The sequence below is a fragment of the Pan paniscus genome, chromosome 22, assembly GCF_029289425.2.
Source record: "Pan paniscus chromosome 22, NHGRI_mPanPan1-v2.0_pri, whole genome shotgun sequence".
Lineage (NCBI taxonomy): Eukaryota > Metazoa > Chordata > Mammalia > Primates > Hominidae > Pan > Pan paniscus.
This window is the reverse complement of record NC_073271.2, coordinates 25849221-25862297: the sequence shown is the minus strand read 5'-3', so window position 1 is coordinate 25862297 and position 13077 is coordinate 25849221. Positions and strand designations below refer to the sequence as shown.

The following is a 13077-nucleotide window of genomic DNA, read 5'->3' as shown; positions in this document are numbered from 1 at the left end:
ATGAGTAATGTTAAAAAAAAGAATAATAACAACAGAATAATAATTTCTGAGCACTTGTTCTTAAGTTTAAGAAAGTAAATTCATTGGGAAGCCAAGGCAGGCAGGATCACCTAAGGTTAAGAGTTTGAGACCAGCCTAACCAACATGGAGAAACCCCATCTCTACTGAAAATATGAAATTAGCCGGGCATGGTGGTGCATGCCTGTAATACCAGCTACTCAGGAGGCTGAGGCAGGAGAATCACTTAAACCCAGGAGGCAGAGGTTGCAGTGAGCCAAGATCACACCATTGCACTCCAGCCTGGGCAATAAGAGCAAAACTTCATCTCAAAAAAAAAAAAGAAAAGTAAATTCAGAATTAGAAACAAAGCATAGACTGGTGCTTCTCACCCCAGAGTGATTTTGCCCTCTGGAAACTTAGAGCAATGTCTGAAGACATTTTGGGGGGTCATATTCAGAACAGGGCACTCTACTGGCAACTAGTGTGTACTGCTAAACATCTTGTAATACACATCTGGAAAGGCTAGTGAGATATTTAAAATAGAAGCATTAATAAAAGATCAGATGATTGCATTTGGGAGAAAGAAAAAATATCCAGGTGATATTTATGTGGTCTGCCGGCCATCTCTTTATATTTAAGTCATTATTGTGGCATAGGCAAAGTTTTTATCTAAAATAACACAAGCTGTATTGTACTCCTTTGTTTAAAGGTCTGGGGTTGCTATGTTGTTGATTGGTAAGGGCCAGTAATTTCATAAGTAGATAAACCCCTTCACAGGAATGCAGAACTGTGGATGTTTGAATCACTAGGAAAAGCTCTCTTCAAATAATCATCTGGCCTGACTCTCTGGTGCTCCAGCTCACACTTGCAGAGCACCTCCATGGAGCCGTTGAATTCAGAATTGAGTTTTTACTTGCACTGAACATCAGCAGTCAAAAAAGTTGACCAAATGTTTCTATTATGTGCTGGATGATTAGAGTAAAAAAAAAAAATTCTATTTAAAGTTGGAGTTGGGAGATTAAGGCAGGAGGATCACTTGAGGTCAGGAGTTCAAGACCAGCCTGACCAACATGGTGAAACCCTGTCTCTACTAAAAATACAAAAAAATTAGCCAGGTGTGGTGGTGGGCACCTGTAATCCCAGCTACATGGGAGGCTGAGGCAGGAGAATCACTTGAACCTGGGAGGTGGAGGTTGCAGCGAGCCAAGATTATGCCACTGTACTCCAGCCTGGGCAACAGAGTGAGACTCCATCCCCAAAAAATAATAAAATAAAATAAAATAAGGTTGGGAACACAAAGTTGCATTTGAAAGCAATCACAGACATCACCATATCTAATTCTCACACTTTGCAAGATATAAAATGATATTGCCAGAGTCATACATCCAGTGCTTTCTCCACCATGAGATGCTGTCACTCCTGCTAGGCAGAAGAGTATCCATTGCTTAATTCTACGTTATAGTTACATTAACAAATCTTTAGATATTAAAATTTCCTCTCAATAAAGCAAGTAAGCATGTGGCAGTAGTGTCAACAACTGAAGAACTTTAAAGGTAAGTAAATGCAATCAGTAATCCTTTATCATAAGGCTTCATTTAAGAATGTTAATACAGTTCATTAAAGGGTGTAATGAAGTGTGTGGGTCAGAACTGAGAAAAACACCCAGATTTATGTGTAGCCCTCAAAAGGCAAAGAAGCATCCCTTCCCAGAGGCCTGTTGTAACAGAGGCTGAGGACTTCTGTTACATTTAAGAGAATGATTTGCTGATGAGACTTCTCTTTGCTAGATACTCATTTGTCTCACATAACTGGCCACATCTCTCCCAAAGGCAGGTCTGGAATAGGCAAGAACAGTGTACGGTGGCGGCAGGGAAGGGCTGCTCGATTTTCTCTTCTATTTCACTAAATTTGGACTTGAAGTTCCTTTGATAGAAGTGGCTCTTTCCTAGTAGCCTGGGGATTACATCATTCAAAGGACAATTAAAACAAAAACAAAAGCAAAATATCCAAGAACGGCACTCTCAAGAAATGTCTAGCTGGTACAGCGGGGAGTAGGATTAGTTCAGCTTTGTGCCAACCACTGACACAGACATTTTTCTATCCTCTCTCTTATCATGTTTTGGCCTATGTTTGCTTTTCCTAATCATTTTAGTGTTAATAGTGGCTGTGAGGCTTGGAGGAAGACACTAAAGAGATGGCTCATCCAGTTTTCGTTCTAGACTAATAATCTGCAAATATTTTGGAGATAAGAACCCTTTTTTAAAGGTCCTATCATGAAATTCCTACCGTATTGCATGTAAAAGGGCAATTGCGCTTTTTGGAATAACTACAGAGGACTCAGGTCAGCTTAATGGGGCTTCATTGGAACCTCCAGAGGCTGCTGTGCTTGAAACGGGATACTGGAGACATCAGAACTTTTCTGTTATGGTCGAAGTAAGGCCCAAGCACTCTATGTGATCCAGCTTAACTTGCTCCATTTGCCCTGGAGAAAAAAACTGTAGAAAGAGACTTGTCTGCTAAGAGATTCCCTAGGGAGGCTGAGGACTCAGGAGTTCTGGGTCCTGATTCTGGCTGCCATTCCACTAATCCTTCTACCCAAGGAAAGGAAAGGAAGGAGACTTACCTCTTTTACTGAGGGTCCTAAGAGGTGCCAACAAAGGTGTGTGGCATCCTACATGATCATAGCATCAATCTCAAACAACCCCCTGAGGTGAGTTTGGTATTCTCACTTTCGAGGTGAGGCAACTGACGCTCAGACAGAATAAGTGACCCATATAAGGTCATTCTCCGAGCCTGGCTAGGCTGCCATGTGGTCTCCAGACTGCCTGATCTCAGAGCCTGTGTGCTCACTTTATTCTGAAGGGCCCCCAAGCAGAATGGATGACTATTCTGAAGTAGGCTTTCAGAAATGTCTGGAAAAAACACAGCCATATGCTGCTGGTCTTCTTTAGATAAGATTAGTATTAATAGCTTTTACTTTTCTGGTAGCTGAAATCACTGCCAAGAACATTTCTCTGCCAGGTCAATGTGGTACCCTCTTTATGTGCATTTTCCATCATTATCCTGCATATCCCTGCACCTTTATCATATTTTCCCACCTTTTAATGATTCTTAAGAAAAGAAGAAATCAAAGGCACTTTAAAGATATTTAACATTTATCTAAAAGTAAAAATTGGGGAAAAGTCTATAGTTATTCTTGGGCATGCTAATTACTCCAGCAAAGTAATTATTTCTATTCATATTGAACAAGCACTATATGATGAGAATCTGAGAAGTTATTTCCCCAAAATTCATTTGAAATTTGAATGTCAAGACTTGATTAGGCTACAGAAGATAGGGCTTTCATATGAACTTTCTTCATGAATTTCTACAGTTGGAAAATTTCCATAAACCAGAAGGTCGCATGTGTCCTCTCCCCAACTTACCCACCCACCACCTCGCAGCAGGGTCCTGATGCTTTGAAAAGATGCTGCTCTCTCCTTAACCTGCCTTCAATGTGGAAACCATTGCTCCTCCTCACTCTCATTTCCCCAAGTCCAACTACTCTTTCGCTGACTCTTCGCTGTTTATCCTTCATATACACCCTCATTCATACTGAGTGTGATTTTACTGAGGGAGTGGCTGAGAGGAGGTGAATTTAAAGAATGAAGCAAAGGGCAAGAAAGCTCTACCTATGGAATTCCCAACTTGTACCTAGCAGGATGCTGGGTGCTAAGCAACCATCTCATTTAAGTGACCAAATAACTTTTAATATGATTGGCATTATTCCTCTTTTGCAATTGAAAATTGAAGCCAATTTTATCTACCATATACTGAGCATACACTTAAATAGAAAACACCAAGGCCGCATGACCTGACCTGGCCTCTCTCCCCTCTTGCTGGCCTCCAGTATCCGATGCTCCATTTCAGAGGCATCCTTTCTGGCCACGTGACACAGCCTTTTCTCCCCACATCATAGCCTTTGCACTTGTGGTTGCCAAATCCTGGAACATTCTAAATTCCCAGTCATTCCCACCTAAGTTTTCATGAATATCTCTTAAGAGATAAAAGAGAGGAAGCTCCCTTCTCATTCTCTATATCCCTTCACTCTACTTAGTTTGCTCTATCACCACAATAAAAATCATAGTGAATTAAGACATTTACTCATGTGTTGTCCATATCCTTTACTACACTGTAAGTTCCAAGAGGACAGAAGCCTTCTTTGTCCTTTTCCCCCAAATCCCTAGCACCTACTACATTATTTGACACATAACGAGTGTTCAGTACAGCTCTGTTGAATGAATAAATGAACCAAACGAATGAATGAGCCAAGAACTGTTCTAGATTCTTTCAGTAAATCATCCCCAAAGTCATATTTTCTTCTACCCCACTGAGTCTGCTATACTCTCATCTCTGCCAAGCACATTTGGGTGAGTTGCTCCTCCGTGCCCGTTACCCTGAAAGAAAGGCTTTGTTCAACTATGAAATCCTATACTATTAAGAAACTGTAATGCATTTGAGCCTGTGGTTTCACTTCCTGAAAATAAATTTGGCTCTTTGGAGAACTGCCTAGTCACTTTTAAATCTATAGTAGGATTGAGTGAGAAAATCGCTATTTCAGGCACCCATTCCTAATGGTTCTCTGATGAAAAGCAAGATGGCACTGTCTTGCTCCATTCAATGGGAAGCTCCCTGGGGTCTGGGCCAATTTCCTGAGCTGGAGAATGGCCAGCAGGTGAGCATGAACATGCTGTTTCCCACTCAGAAAACCTGCCCTCTCCTTTACATGAACAAATCGAGGGAGGTTTTTTCTCCCACAACACTAGTGGCAATGAATATTTAGCTATAATTGAGCCATTAGTCTGCATAAAACATTTAGCACCAAAATAGTTTGTACAGCTATATTGCATTTTCTCCTGTCAACATTTGCATGCTTTTGCTTTTTTCTCCATCCCCAACCCACTTTTTTTTTTAATCTCTTTCAATTAACATAAAAACAAGGCAAAGAAGAAAATGGCTTTTTGTTTGTTTGTTTAATGCCTGGTCTTCCTCTGCTAGAAAGTGCAATGACAATGCTAGTTAATCAAATAATTTTGTGCATTGATTCTCTCCTCATATATGTTGTGCCCAGTGGCTGTAATGATGGCAAACAGAGATGCTTAAATTGGTTTCATCCCTTGTTTAGATAAGACAGAAGCAACCATCAGCTGTGATCTCTCATGATAGAAAACATCAAGTCAAGCATGGCACACTATGCTAAGGAATTGTAAACATGTGCCCACTAAGTTAGATCTATAAGTCAATCATTTTTTTCATCATAAATACATAGAATAGGCCGAAGACCTCAGGGGCCATTTTATACTGAACACATACCGTATGCTGGCACTGTGCTAAGCAGGTTAAATGCATCAGTCATTTAATTTTTATGAGAACATTCTGGATAGAAGAAACTGACAGAGCCCAGAGAGATTTTGTAACTTGCCCAAGGTCACAAAGCTAGCAAGTGGCAGGTCTGGGATTTAAAACTTATCTGAGGCTTTGAAAGGAAAAAAAATGTAACCTCTTCTGCTACTGTTGTGTACAACAAGATGTCAACTGATTCTCGTCTTATTGCATAAACGTATTTTAGTTAAGCCTTGCACTTCTTGAACGAAGGTGTTTCATTTTATTCTCAAACATCTAATCATGTCTAGCTTTACACAATTCCTTAAGAAATGTGAATTGTATCAAATGTCCGATGGCCCAGTAGAGAATGTGGTAGGGATATCGTAGAGAAATTTATTTTTTTATTCAATACTTATTTGTTGAGCACTGATTGAAGGTGTTGGAGATACAACAGTGGAAGCAACAACAAGAATAAAAACCCAAATCTCTGCCCGATTAAGGCAAAAAGAGACCTTGAAAATGAATGTAACAAGTGTAAAATTATCCAGTGCTTGCAAATTGGCCTAATACCATCAAGTTACCTTCTTTTTTTAATTAATAAACTTTATTTATTTATTATTTTATTTGAGACGGAGTTTTGCTCTTGTTGCCCAGGCTGGAGTGCAATGGTGTGATCTCAGCTCACTGCAACCTCCACCTCCCAGGTTCAAGCGATTCTCCTGCCTCAGCCTCCCAAGCAACTGAGATTACAAGCATGCACCACAACGCCCAGCTAATGTTGTATTTTTAGTAGAGAAGGGGTTTCTCTGTGTTGGTCAGGTTGGTCTCAAACTCCCGACCTCAGGTGATCCGCCTGCCTTGGCCTCCCAAAGTGCTGGGATTACAGGCGTGAGCCACCAAGCCTGGCTTAGTCACTTATTTTTAACGTTTGTTTTCAGTTCAGGGGTCACGTGCAGGTTTTTTATATATGTATGTTCCTGCCAGTGAGGGACTGTGACTAGAATCTTAGACTGAAAGTTGGGAGACCCATTTGCAAATTCTGCTTTTTCCCTAACAGAAAAAAATAACTACCATTTATCTGGTATTTACTGCATGCATAATATGCTATGTGTTTGACTGGAATGATTTCTTTTTATCCTCTCAAAATAGTCTATGTCATAGATGAGGAAAATGAGGCTTCAGGTCACACACTCAGTGACAGGTCTGGAATTTCAGATCAGAGTATGATGTTCACATCATCCATGTTGCTCACATCCTGTAAACAGGCAACTTTGAGAAATTCTGTTGATGCCTCTTCAATTCAGTCACCTCATCTGTAAACAAAATTATCAAAGCTTGCTAATATTTCCATCAGCTCTGAGCTTCCATGCATACACGTGACCAAGAATCCTCTTACTAGCGTTTAGATATAAAGAACTTGCTTGTACTTAGTAGGCCCTCAAAGAAATGGGAAATTAATTAAGCAGTTCATTCTTTCTTAAAGTTTCTCCAGTCCTTTGATAGTCTTTGAGCCAGTTAATTGATAAGTTCATTACTTTGGATAAATCCTGACAATGTAATGATGATGAATCTCAATTTATACTAATTTGATGATAATTTGTAGTATGTTATATAATTACTTTGGCGGTACATTCTCATCGTAATTATGTTTCTCTCAGGCTGATATTAAAATCTATTTATATTCCCTGAACACATAGTTAGTTTTAGTTGTAAGGAGCGGTTCATAGATACGAGTATATTATTAAATGTATACAAGAATTAATTGACCTCTGTGGATAACCAACAATTTACTAAAGGTGTGTGCAATTTGCCCATATTCTTAGTGTCCAGGATATCCATTTGAGGATTCTCAAAGGCCTCCAAAAAGTCAATTTAAGAAAGGACTTAGATTTGCTTCAACCTGAATTGGGAAGCAAGAAAAACCATATATGCATATGCTTCAAAAATGCTCTAATGCTTAATCCCGGTTATATCAACTTTTGACTATAGTAGGAGATAAGAAAAATTTTCCTTGCAGTGGAAGCAGGGGTACTTTAGAAGAAACTGTTAAAAGTATTTGAAGATATGTGTATCAGGGCACATCTTAAGCCTATTGGATCAACAAACTTCAGCTTTATTCAAAATTGCAGGAAGGTGCATGCTCTTGGATGTGCCTTTTTTGTGGAAAGGGGTTTGTAGTGTCCATCAGATTTTCTAAAGAAGCTTGCACACTAAAGTTGTTTTAAAAATTACTTTGCTAGGTTAACCTTATCTACTTCCTCAATCCTTCATAAATGCAAGATCTTATCAAAAGGATCCTTCCTTCCTACTTTTCCCATGACTGTTAGCCAAATCCTCTCTGCCATAAGGGTAATCCTGTGAAATGTAACTTTCATCATTTATCCAGCCAAATTATGTGCCAGATTTTTTTTTGGCCCGTAGAGTTCTATGTGCCAAAGAATCTTCTAGGGTGAACTGGGAATTACAATATCATTAAAAACTCTAATGTGTTAGATGAGATCATTATTTAGTGAAGGACCCGGTGATTCATTATTTTCCACTTCTCTAAAAAGGGAATGTGTTAGTACATATGTCACATTATTTGAGAAAATTTAAATGTGACAATGGATTAAATATAAGGCATTAAGCTCAGCACCAATATATAAAATATTCCACTTAGAGATTATCGTTGTCATTAGTAGCAGTAGTCTTGTGTGTAGGCAAAACTACAGGTGTGATACAATTCTTAGAACTGGCTTCCCAATTCTAACCCTGTATCACGACATCACTCCCTGCTCTACATCATAACAATGATTTCCAAGGCTCCTCTTGGCCTAACATACCAAGTCTCCCTGAGATCTCACCTAATGTAATTACATTTCCATGCTAGAATTAACACTTTGCATCCTCTTTGTTCTTCCCCCAACCAACCAGTTTCTCCTGCTCTGTCCCTTTCTTGGTAACTAGAAATTTCATCCAATTACTGCAGCCAGAAACCAAGAAATCCACCTTACTTGCTCTCACCTTTCACATTCATTAGTTAGCAAACAGTGGAGATTCTGCCCTCGGAATATGTTTCAGATTCAATCTCCTTTTCTCTATCTCTCATCATCTTCCTTCTCCAGTAATATAATTGATCTCTCTGCCACAAGTTCCTTTCCCCTCCTATTTCCTAACCATCCTCTGCATAGTCTCAAACACTATTCATTCTGAGTAAAATATCCGATGTTATACCTCCATGTTTGAAATTGCTGAGTGCCACCCTCTCCACCCTGGATGTTGCATTAAGAATAAAGGACACATTTCTTAGCAGGCCATGCAGAGCTCTCCACATCTGTCCCCACTGTCATTATAACATGTACTGCAAAAATATCTATTATGTCTAATATACCCTTTTAGCCAAAAAAAATCTGTTACAAATTTTAGAACCTATCCTTTCTTACTCCATTAAGGAGATTAAAGTTCTTTCCAAATGTGACCTAAAGGGATTCAAAATCACAAGAAAAGCTGTATCTAATTAAGTCTAATATCTCCAGGGATGTCATAATAGGAGATCAAGGTAGGTCTGAATTCTTACAGAAGAAGAACTGTGAGTTAAGCACCTCCTAGTCCCTGGAACATCGTCCAAGGAAGGGCCTTTCACAGCTGAGTCCAGCATTTATACAGGAGGCTCCCTCACGAGTAGACAGGAAACTTAACAAACTCTGGTGGGTGGATTGATGCATCCTACTTAAGATAAAGCTTTGACTCCTGTGGTTCTAACTTTGGCCTTAAATAACCATATGCTTTTATTTGGGTTCTCAAACTCCAGCAGAATTTTGTGCAAATTATTAATTTTCCTGCCACTTGCACCTCCTATTATCAATTAAGAAATTAATAAAGTCCTAAGATCCCAAAATTGAAATCAAACCTGGGTTCAAATACTATAACTATGCTTTATCTCTAAAATCTATAAATTAGGAATAACACTTCCTCTCCAATTAAATGTCAATAACCTATTTCTGTAGTGAACATCGTGTTGTGGCACTCAGCAAGCAGTCGCTGTGAATATTATTGTTGTAGCTTAAAAATATGAGCTTGGTTAATATAAATCAGTGGTTCTCAGCACTGGCTGTACATAAGTATCACCTGGGGAGTTTTTAGTAACTATCAATGCCTGAAACATACCCCAGACAAAATAAATCAGAAGATTTAGGAAAGAGGCTCAGGCATTGGTATTTTGGAGAAGTTTCTTGGTGGTTCTAATAATATACTGAGAAACACTGATATAAATTATTTTTTAAGCCTGATAGTTTTCAGATAAATTAACAAAGTCAAGTCACCCAAAAAGCTGAAGATCAGGCCCCAGACTCATGAAGACTTTACTGGGCAATAGAGATCTCATGAGACCAGCAAGATCACCATTTAATGGCTGCACCCCTGTCTCTCCTTCAAAAGGTGACTTTCAAGCAAATTTGAGGTATAGTTTTCATTAACATCATTATCAAAGAAGCTTGTTGCAAAAAGATTACACTGAATCATCTGGGGTAGATAATAATTCAAACTATTCTGTTACCTTCCAGCTTCTAGATTTTGTTCAATAATTTGCTGTTAAAATTTGTTTCCTCTGTATTCTCTCTTACATATCATCTTTCCACCAATTTTCCCTAGATGTTGCAGAGAGGTTATTTTTTAGTTTCATGTAATCACCCCAAAAGTTCCATTCTCTCCTATTTACCAGATTGCCTATTTCATTCTGCCATGGGAAATCTTCTTTTCCTGCTCTGTTCTCAACAGTCTGCACTCCTTAAATAGCATAATCTCATCTGTTGTGCACCTGCGTGATGCAATCTGGCTCTTCTAGTAGGATCATCTTCCAAGCTAAACTAAACCCCAATGATTTGCACTCCTTTTATTAATATCTATTAGTATGAGCTTCCTTTCTCCTGCAGACCATACCTCTAAGGAGAGAAGCTTATAAAGGAGTTAACACTGAGAAGAACTTCCAAATAGTACAGTTATTTAACTCATCAACTCTTTGTGGAGTATCTTTTGCTTTTATTTAGTTTAACTTGGAGGCAGGAGAAAAAGGGGCTGGATTTATACATCATATAGCACAGTTTTCAAATCCAAGGAAATACCCTAGACTTGTGGTTAGCTTATCACCTGTGTACATGCATGTGGTTAATACGTGTAAGTGAATGGAGGAAATAGAGAAACTTAGCAAGTCGTCAACCTCAAATGAAAAAAGTCAATTTTTCCTCTTGATACATGTTTTTGACGTTACCAAAGCTGGAGTAATGTACCAATCACTGGAGTTAGGGTTACAGCGATTTCATATGCCATAATCACAGAAAGATGAGAAAATGAGATGTATTGGTTTTCTATTGCTGTTTAAGCCAAATTTAGGGGCTTAAACAATATATTTGTTTACAGTTACAGAGATCAGAAATCTAAAATCATGTTGTTAGCAGGTCTGCTTTCCTTTTGGAAACTTCTGGGGAAAATCCAACTTCTTGCCTTTTCTTACTCACAGAGGCCGTCCTCATTCCTTGTCTTGTGGCCCCGCATCACACTCCATCTTTCTCTCTCCTTCTATTTACGCATTCCCATTTACACCTTCTCTGCCTTAAGACCCTGCTGTTTTCATTGTGACTACATTGGGCCTACCTAGATAATTCAGAGAAATCTCCCCATCTCAAAATCTTTCATTTATTCACATCTGTAAAATCCATCTCCAGGTAAAGGAACATATTCCATTGGTTCTGGAATTAGGACGTGGACATCTTTAGGGAACCATTATTTGGTCCCCTCCATAAGTAGATGGACATCTTTCTGTATATCAGGATTTGTCTGGTGTCTAATGCTATTTTCTGTATATTCCACTATTACTTTTGTAGATGTAAGCTATAATCATTCAATGCGGCATGAATGTACTTTCTATAGCAATAAACACTGGTCTAAAGACTGTCTTATATCTATCTTGTTCTACTGATGACCACCATTAAAAATTGCATGGCCAAAGAGGCATCTGGCTCAGAGGATAGTATAGATGCAGCCTAAAATATTACAGTTAGCAAATAAAAAAGAGCTACACACTGAAGCTCAAACTTTCATCTTAAAATTGCTGCTCGGAGACTTGATATCATTCACCTGGTTTTCTGAAGACTCCTGTGCCAAAAATACCTTATTTCTATCTTGAGGTAAAACCATTATTTTAGCCACATTGCATGTTCACATATTTGGAAGTTATTCACTTGAAATTATTGATTACAAACCATGTCTGGTGGTTTAGAATTTATACTGATATTGAGAAAGGCTATCAAAAGAGAAATACACTTCGGCTTAGTCGGTATAAACTTCCAAGATGCCTATTTTTCAATGGAAAAAAAGCAGTAATAAAAAACCGTATAAATATTACAAGAACACCTCAAAGTTGCTCAGTAGCACTCCAGGTTCCATTTTGAGTTTCTGTTACCACAATAGTAGCAGCAGACCAATTATGTATGACAGATGGATTTCCCTTAGTGATGGTTGCTGAGAATTTGTGGAGAGGAATTTTTCATTGCTGTCTCCATAGCTCTGCATTGCCTTCCAGGAAATGATCAGACTGAAATATGGTCCAGGCTTCTTAAGATAACTCCATGTGTGGTTGGAAGATTCTGAGCCAAAGACTTTCCCTGTATTTTGTAGAATGACTCTGTCAACAACCACAGCCATTAGACCCCTATGAGCTATGTCCTGGTCATCTTTACCTAGACTTCATTGAGGACTCACAAGACAAACTAAAATATGGCCTTGGTGCTGCTCAGGCTGTACATGATAACTTCACCCATCAAGATCTAAGAGATCATCATTGCCAAGAACAACTAGGCTAGACTAAGAAGGTCAATATTACTGTGAACAAGGTCATGAGTGTTCTGTGGCAAAAACTCCAGAAAGCAGCTGGACCAATGTGGGATCACTGTTGTCAATGAGCAATGACTGTGTCCTGGGATATATTGATAACAGTTAACAGTAGGGCCTTAGAATTGTCCTTTCAAGAGGCAGCTGGCAGTGAGGGTTTTTTGTTGTTGTTGTTGTTGGGTTTTTTTGTTTTGTTTTTGTTTTTGTTTTGAAACAGAGTTTCACTCTTGTTGCCCAGGCTGGAGTGCAATGGCCTGATCTTGGCTCACCACAATCTCCACCTACCAGGTTCAAGTGATTCTCCTGCCTCAGCCTCCCGAGTAGCTGGGATTACAGGCACGCACCACCACTGCCGACTAATTTTTTGTATTTTTAGTAGAGACGGGGTTTCTCCATGTTGGTCAGGCTGATCTTGAACTCCCGACCTCAGGTGATCCACTCAACTCGGCCTCCCAAAGTGCTGGGATTACAAGCGTGAGCCACCGCGCCCGGCCGGCATTGAGTTTTTATTCTGCCTTCTGATGACCCATTTACTGCAAATAAAATAAAGCAGTAATTATTTTTTAGCTACTGAAACAATGGAATAGTCTTGTGGCATTTCCATGTACAGTAGCATGATACGGAGAAAGCATTTACAATAGGTACAAGACACTCCCCGGCCGCTGATTTAAGGATTATGTTATCTAGATTGAATGGAATTTCATAAGTATGCAGGAGCTTAAGTCTTTTGGTATTGATGTCTTTTGAGTTCTTATAATTAATTCTGTAACAATGTAGATTAGAATTAACTAGCAATGGTGATCATTAGAGGTAGGGGGGAAAAACTGTTTTGTTGGAAACTTTTTTTCA

At 39.0% G+C, this 13077-nt stretch overlaps 2 protein-coding genes across 12 annotated transcripts in view; one reads left to right on the top strand and one right to left on the bottom strand.

Moving 5' to 3' along the window:
- The window catches only part of BACH1 (BTB domain and CNC homolog 1), a 456481-nt gene that overhangs the window by 82895 nt on the left and 360509 nt on the right, over nucleotides 1–13077 (bottom strand). The window lies entirely within an intron of this gene.
- The window catches only part of GRIK1 (glutamate ionotropic receptor kainate type subunit 1), a 380508-nt gene that overhangs the window by 245547 nt on the left and 121884 nt on the right, over nucleotides 1–13077 (top strand). The gene's annotated exons all lie outside the window — the stretch shown is intronic.